Raw genomic sequence first — 15418 nt, forward strand, 5'->3', positions numbered from 1 at the left:
AGGAGCAACGTCGTCGTGGAGTACCTGCTCTCACCCGGACCTAGACCTGAACTTCCAGTGTTCCTGTCCCTCGCCCGGCTTCCTGCTTCTGACCTTACAGCGTTCCTGTTCCCGCCCGGCTCCCTGTTTCGGACCTTCCAGTGTTCCTGTTTCCTGCCCGGCTTCCTGCTTCGGACCTTCCAGCGTTCCTGTTCCCCGCCTGGCTTTCTGCTTCTGATCTTGAGTGTTCCTGATTCCGCCCAGCTCCCTGTTTCGGACCTCGCCTCTCATCTTGTGAACTTCTACCAGGCTAGTGCCTCAGGACTGAACTTTGGCCACGGTAACAGTACCTTCCCCTCCGGGACCAGCACAGCTGCTGGCTGTAGAAGTGTGCTGGGAGAAGAAGAAGAAGAAGAAGAAGAAGAAGAAGAAGAAGAAGAAGAAGAAGAAGAAGAAGAAGGGGAGGAGGAGGACAAGGAGGAGGAGGAGTAGTTTGGATTTGATATCCCGCCTTTCATCCCCTTAAGGAGTCTCAAAGCGGCTAACATTCTCCTTACCCTTCCTCCCCCGCAACAAACACTCTGTGAGGTGAGTGGGGCTGAGAGACTTCAGAGAAGTGTGAAGCCCAAGGTCACCCAGCAGCCGCATGTGGAGGAGCAGAGACACGAACCCGGTTCACCAGATTACGAGTCTACCGCTCTTAACCACTACACCACACTAGCTTGTTAGGAGAGTTGTTAGGAGACCCCCAGAGCAGCTCCATTGATCATTCCCTCTTCACATGGAACTCTGAAAATTGTGAACTCTGTGGAGGGAATGGTAACTCTCAGCACCGTTAACAAACTACAGCTCCCAGAATTCTTTGGGGGAAAGCCGTGAGTGCTTATGGGAAGCCAAGGTTGTCCACCACCACCTAAGGACCAATGTTAGGGAAGGCTTCTGCAAGGGTGGGAGAGGAGCTGTCAACTGAGTTTCCAGCAGGAGTGCCAGAGCCACTCCTGCCAACCAGGCAAAGGAATTGGCATCATGGCCATAACAGGACTCGGCACCTCCTCAAGCCCTGGGATCACCCTTGGAAGCCACAAGCAATCATTGGGGAAATGTGAGATTCTTCTTCTCCTGAGTTGTTTCACAAAACCAGCATAAACCAAGAAAGGTAAGGGTAGGCAAGGGGACCCTGGGGGAGTTGACACACTACTCCAATACCCTTCAGGACATAGCACCAAGCCTGGTCAGAATCCTCTCACCAGAAGCTCTATGTAGCCCACCTGTTTGTCCTCAGATCTGCAACAGCCATCAGTTACTGGTTCTCACTGATGTATGGAAGGCACTGGGTCCAGCAGTAGGTGGACAAACACGATGTCTGGGACCGTGCTGAGGAGGAATGGTGGGAGCCACCCCCTCCCCCTGCTCCTGAATCTTGTCAAGAGCAGGAGGACAGTATAGACTTGGAACAGTGGTTTGCAGAGGGGCATAGTTCAGAAGGCAGAAGCTGAGGAATAACGGATGGGGAACACCTAGGAGAAGAAACATCGGAAGAGAGAGGGTTAGCAGATTCACAGTCGTTGGACAGCATCCCTCCGCTCTCTCCAAGGTCGAGAAGAGCTCAGAAAGTCTCAGAACAGAAAGCACAGAGGGTACAAGCTCAGATTACAAGATGTAGGAGTGACATACATTTATAGGGATGGAGGGGATGTAAGCCTTAATTGGGAGCACCGCCATTTCTGGGAAACAGGTTCTTTGCTCTCTCACTGTGATTATTAAAGATTCTAACTGGTAAGAAGCTCCTTTCATTTGATCTTTGTTTTACTGCCACAGAGGAAGGAAGCTGATTCCTCGAAGCCTGACACCCAATGACAGACAGGACCAACTAATTCTACTTTTGTCCCCCATCCTCTTCCCTGCTGAGGCCAACTGAGACTGAGTCTACGGAGGAGGAAGGGGACAGCCAGTGCCACTTGGTGGACTGGAGGCAGGCAGATGGGAGCTGGCTGAGGGCAGACGGATAAAGGTGGATGGGTGGAACAGGGTCCCATTCCTTCAAATGGATCAGCTTCCTCTGAACTGTAGAGTGGTATTGATGAAGAGAAGCAAGCAGGCCACCTGCTTCCCCTTAGCAACACAGACTTCTACCCAGGCTAGAAATTCCCAGTAATACATGGAGGATGCCTGGAGATGCCATTAGACAGATTAGTTTTCTGTTACACAGGAACCCACAATCATTGCTGCATGATCTCAGGATCTGTACAGAGTCTCTGTCATTTGCGTCACATGACACCGTCGTTCCCTCTTAGCATGATGCGCAAAGTATTTCTAAGAGATATTGTTGCTGTGAAGAAATAGCAGCAAGATACAATTCCATTATCATGTCCACCTACCCTGGGGAGATGTTTGAACAAACATCTTTGAGTCTAGTTAGGTCTATTAGCATTTTAATTATTTACTCCCTGTGGGAAGGCTTCTTCAATTATCCCTCCCTCTCTCCCCTCATAGTGGTACTCTACTCTTGTTTCTTTCAGCTCCAAACTTTAAACTCAAGCAACCACCTTTACGTACAGGCATCTCGCGTAGACAAGACGGCCAACTGTTTGCCATTGTGAAGAAGACACTCACTCATAACGGGCAGGTGCGTAGAGACTGCATGAGGTATCCTGGTGTGATTGAATCATAGAATCATAGAATAATAGAGTTGGAAGAGACCAGAAGGGCCATCGAGTCCAACCCCCTGCCAAGCAGGAAACACCATCAGAGCACTCCTGACATATGGTTGTCAAGCCTCTGCTTAAAGACCTCCAAAGAAGGAGACTCCACCACACTCCTTGGCAGCAAATTCCACTGTCGAACAGCTCTTACTGTCAGGAAGTTCTTCCTAATGTTTAGGTGGAATCTTCTTTCTTGTAGTTTGGATCCATTGCTCCGTGTCCGCTTCTCTGGAGCAGCAGAAGACAACCTTTCTCCCTCCTCTATGTGACATCCTTTTATATATTTGAACATGGCTATCATATCACCCCTTAACCTCCTCTTCTTTGCTAATGTCACAGTTTTGCAGGCCTGTGGGAGTAGTGATATCTACCCTCAGCAGTCCTCCTGGGAATGACACTGGTCCACACAGCATGCTGAAATATGGCTTAGTGTGACTGCACAAGCATGATAACTCCTGAAGAAGAAATCCCTGTTGCTTTGTCTCTCCTTCGCCATACTGCTGCTGTGCCTTAAACTATGGCTTGTCTTAGCATGTCATCCAAACTGGGCTCATGGTTTCGCTCTCCAAGACAAACCATGAGCAGTAAACCGTAGGACAAACCCTTGGTTACATCCAATGGTTTGTCTGGGAGAAGCTAAACCATGAGCTTGGTTGGAATGCTGCACTAAGCCAAGCCATGGTTTAGTTCAGAGCAGCATAGCACAGCAACAGATTGGCTAGGAAGGAACAAAGTGACTGCGATCTCCTCTCCTGGAGCCTGCACACGCCACATTCCCACTAAACCATGGTTAGCGTAATGTACAAACCGGGCCATTGCCATGATGTAGCATTATTCCCATTGCAGCAACTTACAAATATTCTGATAGACTGTTTGATGCAGCTCCAACACCACTTGAAGCTTTCTCTAAACAGAGAATTCTACAGCCCTCTGCTGAGACATGTTGGTGGCAAGTCTCACCCCAATGGAAATTGCTAGGGCTATGAACATAAAAGCCTGCTGGATGAGACCAACAGCCCATCTAGTCCAGTATCCTGTTCACATAGCAGCCAACCAGATAGCTGTGGGAAGCCTGCAGGCAGGATTCTGCCCACCTGCCAATGGTTAGGGACAATGGGAGCAACAGTTCAGCTATATCAGGAGGACTTGAGATATGCATTTACCATCTCAGTGCTGGTGGAGGGAGGAATGGGACCCCAAGGTTCAAAATTTATCCACTATACTTCACTGCCACATTGCCTTCTGAAAAGATCTTTATTTTTGATTTTGACATATTCAGGGACGGTAATTAGCAGTTACAATGCAATATAACCCAGTTCCATCACATACCTGAGAAGCGAGATGTCATGGTTTAATGAGAACACTATTATAAAACTCATAATTTGCTTCTGCTTCAACAGGTTTGGGAGGCGATGCTTTTTCAAACAAACTGTTTGCATTATCAGTGTTGCCAAAAACATAAAAGTCACTGGGGAAATGATGCAACTATATACGTAGATATCAGCATATTCCACCGACTATTTCTTCCACCATCAATCACCCACAATATTCATTGATATGTGGCTTTTGGAGTACTGGCACTTGCCTGATTGCTTCCAAAATGTACAGAGTTAAACCACATACAGTTCCAAAAAGAAATCTAGAGATTAAATGTATTGTAAAGTCAACTTTTGTTTTTAAAATTAAGAATAACAAACACATCATTTCAATGTCATTTTTTAAAAAAAGTGATCCTTCCCCAGGATCTGCTCTTAGATAAACATTTAGAAGCATAAGCAGAGTGTTTCTTTTATTAACCATATATATCGTATTTTTTGCTCCATAGGGCGCACCAGACCATAGGGCGCACCTAATTTTTAGGGGGGAGGGGGAAATAAAGAAAGAACATTTCCCCCCCAGCCACGGGGCTGGGCCGGGGGAAGCTCAAGCTTCCCCCGACTCCAGCCCCCAGAACAGGCTGCTATCCGCAAGCCTTCAGAGCCCAGCGGGAACTCCCACCACACTCCGAAGGCTTACAGATAGCTGCCTGAAGCCTGGAGAGCGAGAGGGGTCAGTGCACACCGACCCCTCTCGCCCTCCAGGCTTCAGCAAAAGCCTGCATTCGTTCCATAGGATGCACACACATTTCCCCTTCATTTTTGGAGGGGGAAAAGGGCGTCCTATAGAGCGAAAAATACGGTATGTTGCAAAGTTGTTTATTTGTGTGTTCTCCATACATTTGGACTCCCCCTAAGAGATTGTATCCAAATTTTGCAGGATGGTTCCTGAGATCAAGGAGCAGGTTTTCTTGTATGGTTGAATACAATCGAACATTGCTTTGAATTGAGATGACAGACTTAACTTGATTTTATATCTCCTCGCAGACACAGATAAGTATGTGACCTGGCGTGTAGCACTCTTTGCAACTGCCGCCAGGAAAATTAGAACAAATTATATAGCCAACATAGCCGCCAACTGCAAAGGAGATGAATTTATTTGACCCTATCTACATCAAGCTATATTCTATCTTTATCACCAAACTCCGAATATAATTGCACATTGTCTTAATTAACATTATTTTTTAATATATTAGTAGCCATGTGATGATTTTAGCATATAAATTTTATTGTTTAATGTCTTAACCTGTATATTAAGGTGCTTTTATAGCTCTGTTTAGAGTAGGCAATGTCTTGATAATACAAATGTTTTAAGTTTTTTGTTTCAATCCAGCGTATTTTCTTTTAATTGTTGAATGATTCTGTGTACATTGTGACAGCCTTTGGCTATGCGCAATAAAACTGACTGACTGTCAAAATTACACTGATTTTAACCACTAGAATTCAAAACAACACTGGCTCTTTGCTTTCTTGCAATTCCTGAGCAATGCCAATAGCACAGGCCTAATCTTCCCTCTGCCATGGAAGGCGGAGCAGGGTGGTGATGTTCGGATTGGACCAAATGCTTGTTGCATGATGGCAGCAGGACCAGCTCAGGATCCTACAGAATCCAGACCAGCTCAGCCCTTCCCCACCTCCAGAGCGGCCATTTGGAGACCATTTGGAGACCCATTTGGCACTCACACACATAAATGGTGGGTGGATGTGAGAGTGTCACATCAACAGTGATGCTCACACCACTTCATAGGTGCCAGCAGGTGGGAGTCTGGTTTAGCCAGCAGAGCTAGGCCCAGGGACATCTCATCCTACCCCAAATTCACCTACCCCAAATCCAGAATACTGGGTTGGGATTGATCTGTAGCTTTGTTTCTTCCCAACCCTCTATAATCTGCTATACCTTTGTATGTTGCTTTCCCCCCCTTCTTATTAAAACAGTTTTCATTCCTCCCTCATCAATAAAAATGCAACCATCCTCCCCTTTCTTTCCAAAGGGATGAATTCCAGATCAAGCTGTGCAAGAGAATATTTACGGGATCCACAGAGAGGTCATAATCTGCATAATCTTTGATAAACTATATTATTGCCTGCCAATGTATTTGAGTCCTGGGGCCATGCCACCAGACACAAACAAAATCTGCTGATGAGTTTTACATTGCCATCTGGCTTCCTTCTTAATTGTTTGAAGCTTAAAAGTGGTCAAATATTGAGTTCCGGAGGGGGAGAAAAAATTCATTCATGTTTAATGCACGTTGATTTAGAAGAAAGGTTGTGCCAGATCGGAATCTTAGGGGGACTCATTTAATCTTTTCATACATATACCCATTTCATCTTGCCATCTTGGCACAGGGCTGGGGCAGCAGGGATGCCACTGGAAATGATGTACTCAAGGACTCTCGACTAAATGTTACAACAGGGCTGGGGAACCCCTTTTCAACCCAAGGTCCGCATTTCCTCTCCAGAGAGCCGCATGCTAGTGCTGCATGAGGCCAGAGGCAGACGTTGGCAGGGCCAGAGGCAAAACTGGGTGGAGCAGAGATGTGAGTCTCTCTCTCTGTTGTGTACTGAGTTGAATAGGATCCAAAATGCAGTAGTCTGATTGGTCCTAGAATAATAGGATCCCAAATGCAGCAGTCTGATTGGTCCTAGAACAATAGGATTCAGAATGCAGCAGTCTGATTGGTCCTAGAAGAATGCAGCAGTAGGATTGGTCTGCAGGAGCCACCCAATCCAGCTCCAGGTGGAAGTGAATCCACAACCTGATTGGCCTACAGGAGAATCCTGGAATTAGCCAATCATGTGCAGCCCATTCTGTAAATAATGTATATAAAGCAGATATTGTGGGGGAACTTCCATTCCTCCTCACCACTATGAGCTGAATAAAGAGCATGAAATCCACTCTCGACTCCGAGTATATTTCAATCTCTATCTCTCTTTCTCCTCACCTGATGAGCTGTAGCAGGCAGCAGTAAAGTTAAGAGAAAGCCAGATTGGACACCCACACATATAGCTGGAGAGACATTCTGCTCGAAACACCACTCTGCATTTTGAAGAAAAAGAGCTTGAAAAACTCTCCTCACCGAAACACAGACACCGATCAAAATTCGCACTTCCCTGATGTAGAAATGTGGAGAAAGAACAGAACTTACGATGGGGGGGGGGGGGGGACAAAAGGAGAAACTGATAAGAAACCAAAATGGACAGATTCACCCATCCCATTTTTTCCAGCAGCTTGCATTTTAATAAAGATTCTTTGTTTAAAATGGGCAGTCCACTTTGAGCTTCCTACCTATGGTGGGAACATTAATAAAAAGTCTCCTAAAACCTAAATAATAAATGACTATTAGACAATAATACTAGAGAGGAGTTTGAAGACTGCAGCCAAAGAGCTACGTTTTAATACCTCATAAGAGCAGATTACTGTCAGCAATTTAAAAGAGTGAGAGTATAACTGTTCCCCTACTATCTATTTATCTTCACAAGCAGATCCAAATGAACTAATGGCACTTTTAAAGCAAAGCTATTGGACCACCTTCCAATGTATCACCCATTAAGATTTGCTCACAGTTGTTATTGCCTTAACAAGTCATTGTCCTTTCCCATGTAGCAGAGCTCTGGTGCTCATGCCTAGCTCTGCTGAATGCAAAGTCTAAGAAGGTAAGGAAAGTCCTGATGGTTCAGTCAATCCCATCTAGTCAAGCTTCCTTTATTCATTGTGGCCACCCAGAGACCACTTGGTGAAATCCAGAAACTGGTATTATTCAGAGGCTTACCGTCTTGACTAGGCCTGGGCGAGGTATCGATACATTGCCCTGGTGTCAGACTTCAAGGAATCAGATCCCTCCCCTGGTGGCAGTAAATAAGCAGATCAAATGAAAGGAGTGTTCTTACCAGATAAGTTTTTGAATGACCAAAGCAAGAGACAAAGGTATACATATATCTCAAAAAAATGGCGTTGCTCCCAGTAAAGGTTTACCCCCTCCATCCCCATTAATCTACGTCACCCCTACATCGGGTAGTCTGAGCTTCTTGCTGTTGCACTTTCTGTTCTAACACTTTCCAAGCCTTTCTAGTATTAGGCGATGGGGTGTGCCAGGAATGCTGTCCAATGAGACTGAATCTGCCAGCTGTCTCTCTCTTGGCCTTTTCTCTTCTAGCTATTCCTCACCCAGTATTTCCCAGCTTTTCCCCTCTGGACTATGCCCTTCGGCAAACCACTGTTCTCAATCAATACTATCCTCTTGCCCTTGGGAAGGTTCAGGAAAAAAGGGGGGCCCTCCCACCATTCCTCCTCAGTCCAGTCCCTGACACCAGGACTGGTATGATTGACAGACCGCAATGGCAGCTTCACCTGGTGGTGTATCGCAGGTGAAACTGCCACCACTCCTAAGTCCCTCTGCAACCTGTTGGAAAATTCCATTCCACCTTTAGTTGCAGACATGGAACTGTTGCATGTCACATGTCTGTTTACATAACAGCACCATCTGCTGAAAACTTCCGTTGTGTGTATAACTTTTGCTTTTCTCTGTCTCTCTGAGAAGACAAAGAGAGAGACATGTTTCTTTGTCCTGATTTATTATTAATAAATCCGTAGTTGTAGTATGCTTCCACAAGCCTCACGCCTATTCTGTGTGTGCAGTTTGCTCCGCTGATATAGTGTGCCCTGGCTTTGAAGCCTGGGTTGATGATTTACATCAGAGCAGAGGCCGATGGGTCTATGCAGTGGGATGGCTGGAAGGAGACAACCCAGCTGGGGCTAGCCAGCTGGCCTTGCAACCCTCTGCATGCATCACAAGCAACACTGCTTTCAACATCAGGCCACTGGTAGCAGAGGGACTCAGGAGCAGCAGCAGTTTCACCTGCGATATACTGCCGGGCGAAACCGCCATCATACTTCATACTGCAGAGGAAAGAGGAAGCTGTATCATCGAGCTGATACACCTTAGTCCTCCCTTGGCTTCTTTAAACTACTCCTGCTCCCCACGCCACCCCCAGCTGAAGAAACCCCAATGCCTGGTGTGGAAGCCAAGGAGGCATGGGGCTTGCTTAGCTGGGGGGCGGGAGAAGCTTAAGCTCAGCTGGAGATGCAGAGCCTTCCCACACCCCAGCTGAGCTGCACAAACAAGCTGCATTGTCCCAGCCTGTGAAGTGCTGGGCTGAAACCACCTCGGCTCCTGCGGTGAGAGCTGTGGCAGTTTCACCTGGCGCCACACAGGCTGAGACTAATGCAGCTTGTTTTCTCAACTTTTTTCTTTTTACAATAATTTTTATTAGTTTTCAGTTACAATAATTCAATGGTAGCCTCATTATAACAATGCCAAATTATAATACAATTACTGATTCCAATCATTCAGATGCCAAATTATATAATTTAGGTGGCCTCCCGCGTGCTAGAATTGATGATTTGCTTTGTTTCTGCGTTCCATCATCTTATTCATCTCAATTATATTCCATTCAAAATAACAATCCCTTATACAACAACTGCAATTTTAACAACATCCATTCGACTTGACACATTAAATGATTTATAAAGCTACAGGTGAAGCGTTTCAAACTATATCCTTATTCCTCCTGTGTGTGACGATTATTCTGCCCATGGTTTTCCTTCCTGTCCTTGTAAAATGCAATGTCTATCTTTTCCCAGCCGTTGCTGCTTGCTTTTTCAACGTTGTGGTATATCACCAGACCGCAGTGCTTGGCTGGTGATATAACTGAGATGTTGGAAAGCTGATATCGCCCAGCCCTAGTCTTGACAGTGGAGGCAGAACATAATAGCCATCAATAGACTTTTCCATGCACCTATCTTTCAAAGCTATCCAAATTGGATGGGTCCCACAAGACAAAATAGCACAGCTGTCAAAAACCAGCCAAAAGGTCCTCCAGTGTTCAGTTACATTTGGCTTTCATTCTCACTTCAGTAGGAGATCTTGCTCATGCTTGTATGTGATGGGCTCTCTAGCTTCCAAAAACCTCACTTTCCAAAGAAGAGACCAGGCACTGCTGTGGGGGAAAAGGGCAAATGAGCATTGGGGTGTTCAATGATTTTCTTCCCCACTGGAGATGAGCTAGATAACAGTTTCTCAATCTTGGGTCCCCAGCTGTTGCTGGACCACAACTCCCACCATCCTAGCAGGACCAGTGGTCAGGGATGATGAGAGTTGTAGTCCGAGAACAGCTGGGAATCCCAGTTTGAGAAACGCTGATAGAAAGGGATTTGATAAACTCCCCAGCGTATGGGTGAAAGGTTTCGTGAAATTGTACCTGCCCCACAAGTACACCTTTTCTTGCAGATGCTAACCTTCTGAATACTTCACTGCCACATTGCCTTCTGAAAAGATCTTTATTTTTGATTTTGACATATTCAGGGACGGTAATTAGCAGTTACAATGCAATATAACCCAGTTCCATCACATACCTGAGAAGCGAGATGTCATGGTTTAATGAGAACACTATTATAAAACTCATAATTTGCTTCTGCTTCAACAGGTTTGGGAGGCGATGCTTTTTCAAACAAACTGTTTGCATTATCAGTGTTGCCAAAAACATAAAAGTCACTGGGGAAATGATGCAACTATATACGTAGATATCAGCATATTCCACCGACTATTTCTTCCACCATCAATCACCCACAATATTCATTGATATGTGGCTTTTGGAGTACTGGCACTTGCCTGATTGCTTCCAAAATGTACAGAGTTAAACCACATACAGTTCCAAAAAGAAATCTAGAGATTAAATGTATTGTAAAGTCAACTTTTGTTTTTAAAATTAAGAATAACAAACACATCATTTCAATGTCATTTTTTAAAAAAAGTGATCCTTCCCCAGGATCTGCTCTTAGATAAACATTTAGAAGCATAAGCAGAGTGTTTCTTTTATTAACCATATATATCGTATTTTTTGCTCCATAGGGCGCACCAGACCATAGGGCGCACCTAATTTTTAGGGGGGAGGGGGAAATAAAGAAAGAACATTTCCCCCCCAGCCACGGGGCTGGGCCGGGGGAAGCTCAAGCTTCCCCCGACTCCAGCCCCCAGAACAGGCTGCTATCCGCAAGCCTTCAGAGCCCAGCGGGAACTCCCACCACACTCCGAAGGCTTACAGATAGCTGCCTGAAGCCTGGAGAGCGAGAGGGGTCAGTGCACACCGACCCCTCTCGCCCTCCAGGCTTCAGCAAAAGCCTGCATTCGTTCCATAGGATGCACACACATTTCCCCTTCATTTTTGGAGGGGGAAAAGGGCGTCCTATAGAGCGAAAAATACGGTATGTTGCAAAGTTGTTTATTTGTGTGTTCTCCATACATTTGGACTCCCCCTAAGAGATTGTATCCAAATTTTGCAGGATGGTTCCTGAGATCAAGGAGCAGGTTTTCTTGTATGGTTGAATACAATCGAACATTGCTTTGAATTGAGATGACAGACTTAACTTGATTTTATATCTCCTCGCAGACACAGATAAGTATGTGACCTGGCGTGTAGCACTCTTTGCAACTGCCGCCAGGAAAATTAGAACAAATTATATAGCCAACATAGCCGCCAACTGCAAAGGAGATGAATTTATTTGACCCTATCTACATCAAGCTATATTCTATCTTTATCACCAAACTCCGAATATAATTGCACATTGTCTTAATTAACATTATTTTTTAATATATTAGTAGCCATGTGATGATTTTAGCATATAAATTTTATTGTTTAATGTCTTAACCTGTATATTAAGGTGCTTTTATAGCTCTGTTTAGAGTAGGCAATGTCTTGATAATACAAATGTTTTAAGTTTTTTGTTTCAATCCAGCGTATTTTCTTTTAATTGTTGAATGATTCTGTGTACATTGTGACAGCCTTTGGCTATGCGCAATAAAACTGACTGACTGTCAAAATTACACTGATTTTAACCACTAGAATTCAAAACAACACTGGCTCTTTGCTTTCTTGCAATTCCTGAGCAATGCCAATAGCACAGGCCTAATCTTCCCTCTGCCATGGAAGGCGGAGCAGGGTGGTGATGTTCGGATTGGACCAAATGCTTGTTGCATGATGGCAGCTGGACCAGCTCAGGATCCTACAGAATCCAGACCAGCTCAGCCCTTCCCCACCTCCAGAGCGGCCATTTGGAGACCATTTGGAGACCCATTTGGCACTCACACACATAAATGGTGGGTGGATGTGAGAGTGTCACATCAACAGTGATGCTCACACCACTTCATAGGTGCCAGCAGGTGGGAGTCTGGTTTAGCCAGCAGAGCTAGGCCCAGGGACATCTCATCCTACCCCAAATTCACCTACCCCAAATCCAGAATACTGGGTTGGGATTGATCTGTAGCTTTGTTTCTTCCCAACCCTCTATAATCTGCTATACCTTTGTATGTTGCTTTCCCCCCCTTCTTATTAAAACAGTTTTCATTCCTCCCTCATCAATAAAAATGCAACCATCCTCCCCTTTCTTTCCAAAGGGATGAATTCCAGATCAAGCTGTGCAAGAGAATATTTACGGGATCCACAGAGAGGTCATAATCTGCATAATCTTTGATAAACTATATTATTGCCTGCCAATGTATTTGAGTCCTGGGGCCATGCCACCAGACACAAACAAAATCTGCTGATGAGTTTTACATTGCCATCTGGCTTCCTTCTTAATTGTTTGAAGCTTAAAAGTGGTCAAATATTGAGTTCCGGAGGGGGAGAAAAAATTCATTCATGTTTAATGCACGTTGATTTAGAAGAAAGGTTGTGCCAGATCGGAATCTTAGGGGGACTCATTTAATCTTTTCATACATATACCCATTTCATCTTGCCATCTTGGCACAGGGCTGGGGCAGCAGGGATGCCACTGGAAATGATGTACTCAAGGACTCTCGACTAAATGTTACAACAGGGCTGGGGAACCCCTTTTCAACCCAAGGTCCGCATTTCCTCTCCAGAGAGCCGCATGCTAGTGCTGCATGAGGCCAGAGGCAGACGTTGGCAGGGCCAGAGGCAAAACTGGGTGGAGCAGAGATGTGAGTCTCTCTCTCTGTTGTGTACTGAGTTGAATAGGATCCAAAATGCAGTAGTCTGATTGGTCCTAGAATAATAGGATCCCAAATGCAGCAGTCTGATTGGTCCTAGAACAATAGGATTCAGAATGCAGCAGTCTGATTGGTCCTAGAAGAATGCAGCAGTAGGATTGGTCTGCAGGAGCCACCCAATCCAGCTCCAGGTGGAAGTGAATCCACAACCTGATTGGCCTACAGGAGAATCCTGGAATTAGCCAATCATGTGCAGCCCATTCTGTAAATAATGTATATAAAGCAGATATTGTGGGGGAACTTCCATTCCTCCTCACCACTATGAGCTGAATAAAGAGCATGAAATCCACTCTCGACTCCGAGTATATTTCAATCTCTATCTCTCTTTCTCCTCACCTGATGAGCTGTAGCAGGCAGCAGTAAAGTTAAGAGAAAGCCAGATTGGACACCCACACATATAGCTGGAGAGACATTCTGCTCGAAACACCACTCTGCATTTTGAAGAAAAAGAGCTTGAAAAACTCTCCTCACCGAAACACAGACACCGATCAAAATTCGCACTTCCCTGATGTAGAAATGTGGAGAAAGAACAGAACTTACGATGGGGGGGGGGGGGGACAAAAGGAGAAACTGATAAGAAACCAAAATGGACAGATTCACCCATCCCATTTTTTCCAGCAGCTTGCATTTTAATAAAGATTCTTTGTTTAAAATGGGCAGTCCACTTTGAGCTTCCTACCTATGGTGGGAACATTAATAAAAAGTCTCCTAAAACCTAAATAATAAATGACTATTAGACAATAATACTAGAGAGGAGTTTGAAGACTGCAGCCAAAGAGCTACGTTTTAATACCTCATAAGAGCAGATTACTGTCAGCAATTTAAAAGAGTGAGAGTATAACTGTTCCCCTACTATCTATTTATCTTCACAAGCAGATCCAAATGAACTAATGGCACTTTTAAAGCAAAGCTATTGGACCACCTTCCAATGTATCACCCATTAAGATTTGCTCACAGTTGTTATTGCCTTAACAAGTCATTGTCCTTTCCCATGTAGCAGAGCTCTGGTGCTCATGCCTAGCTCTGCTGAATGCAAAGTCTAAGAAGGTAAGGAAAGTCCTGATGGTTCAGTCAATCCCATCTAGTCAAGCTTCCTTTATTCATTGTGGCCACCCAGAGACCACTTGGTGAAATCCAGAAACTGGTATTATTCAGAGGCTTACCGTCTTGACTAGGCCTGGGCGAGGTATCGATACATTGCCCTGGTGTCAGACTTCAAGGAATCAGATCCCTCCCCTGGTGGCAGTAAATAAGCAGATCAAATGAAAGGAGTGTTCTTACCAGATAAGTTTTTGAATGACCAAAGCAAGAGACAAAGGTATACATATATCTCAAAAAAATGGCGTTGCTCCCAGTAAAGGTTTACCCCCTCCATCCCCATTAATCTACGTCACCCCTACATCGGGTAGTCTGAGCTTCTTGCTGTTGCACTTTCTGTTCTAACACTTTCCAAGCCTTTCTAGTATTAGGCGATGGGGTGTGCCAGGAATGCTGTCCAATGAGACTGAATCTGCCAGCTGTCTCTCTCTTGGCCTTTTCTCTTCTAGCTATTCCTCACCCAGTATTTCCCAGCTTTTCCCCTCTGGACTATGCCCTTCGGCAAACCACTGTTCTCAATCAATACTATCCTCTTGCCCTTGGGAAGGTTCAGGAAAAAAGGGGGGCCCTCCCACCATTCCTCCTCAGTCCAGTCCCTGACACCAGGACTGGTATGATTGACAGACCGCAATGGCAGCTTCACCTGGTGGTGTATCGCAGGTGAAACTGCCACCACTCCTAAGTCCCTCTGCAACCTGTTGGAAAATTCCATTCCACCTTTAGTTGCAGACATGGAACTGTTGCATGTCACATGTCTGTTTACATAACAGCACCATCTGCTGAAAACTTCCGTTGTGTGTATAACTTTTGCTTTTCTCTGTCTCTCTGAGAAGACAAAGAGAGAGACATGTTTCTTTGTCCTGATTTATTATTAATAAATCCGTAGTTGTAGTATGCTTCCACAAGCCTCACGCCTATTCTGTGTGTGCAGTTTGCTCCGCTGATATAGTGTGCCCTGGCTTTGAAGCCTGGGTTGATGATTTACATCAGAGCAGAGGCCGATGGGTCTATGCAGTGGGATGGCTGGAAGGAGACAACCCAGCTGGGGCTAGCCAGCTGGCCTTGCAACCCTCTGCATGCATCACAAGCAACACTGCTTTCAACATCAGGCCACTGGTAGCAGAGGGACTCAGGAGCAGCAGCAGTTTCACCTGCGATATACTGCCGGGCGAAACCGCCATCATACTTCATACTGCAG

The 15418-nt window shown here is 45.3% G+C and overlaps 1 long non-coding RNA gene across 1 annotated transcript; it reads left to right on the plus strand.

The window, feature by feature from the left end:
* Window positions 1-1591: 1591 nt before the first annotated feature.
* Window positions 1592-6065, plus strand: LOC309355414. The gene is made up of 4 exons (XR_014162537.1): window positions 1592-1755; window positions 2499-2625; window positions 4938-5054; window positions 6049-6065. It is a non-coding gene; the product is annotated as an uncharacterized lncRNA (long non-coding RNA).
* The last annotated feature ends 9353 nt before the right edge of the window (window positions 6066-15418 follow it).

The sequence above is a fragment of the Podarcis melisellensis genome (assembly GCF_964234715.1).
Source record: "Podarcis melisellensis genome assembly, chromosome: 1".
Taxonomy (NCBI): Eukaryota; Metazoa; Chordata; class Lepidosauria; order Squamata; family Lacertidae; genus Podarcis; species Podarcis melisellensis.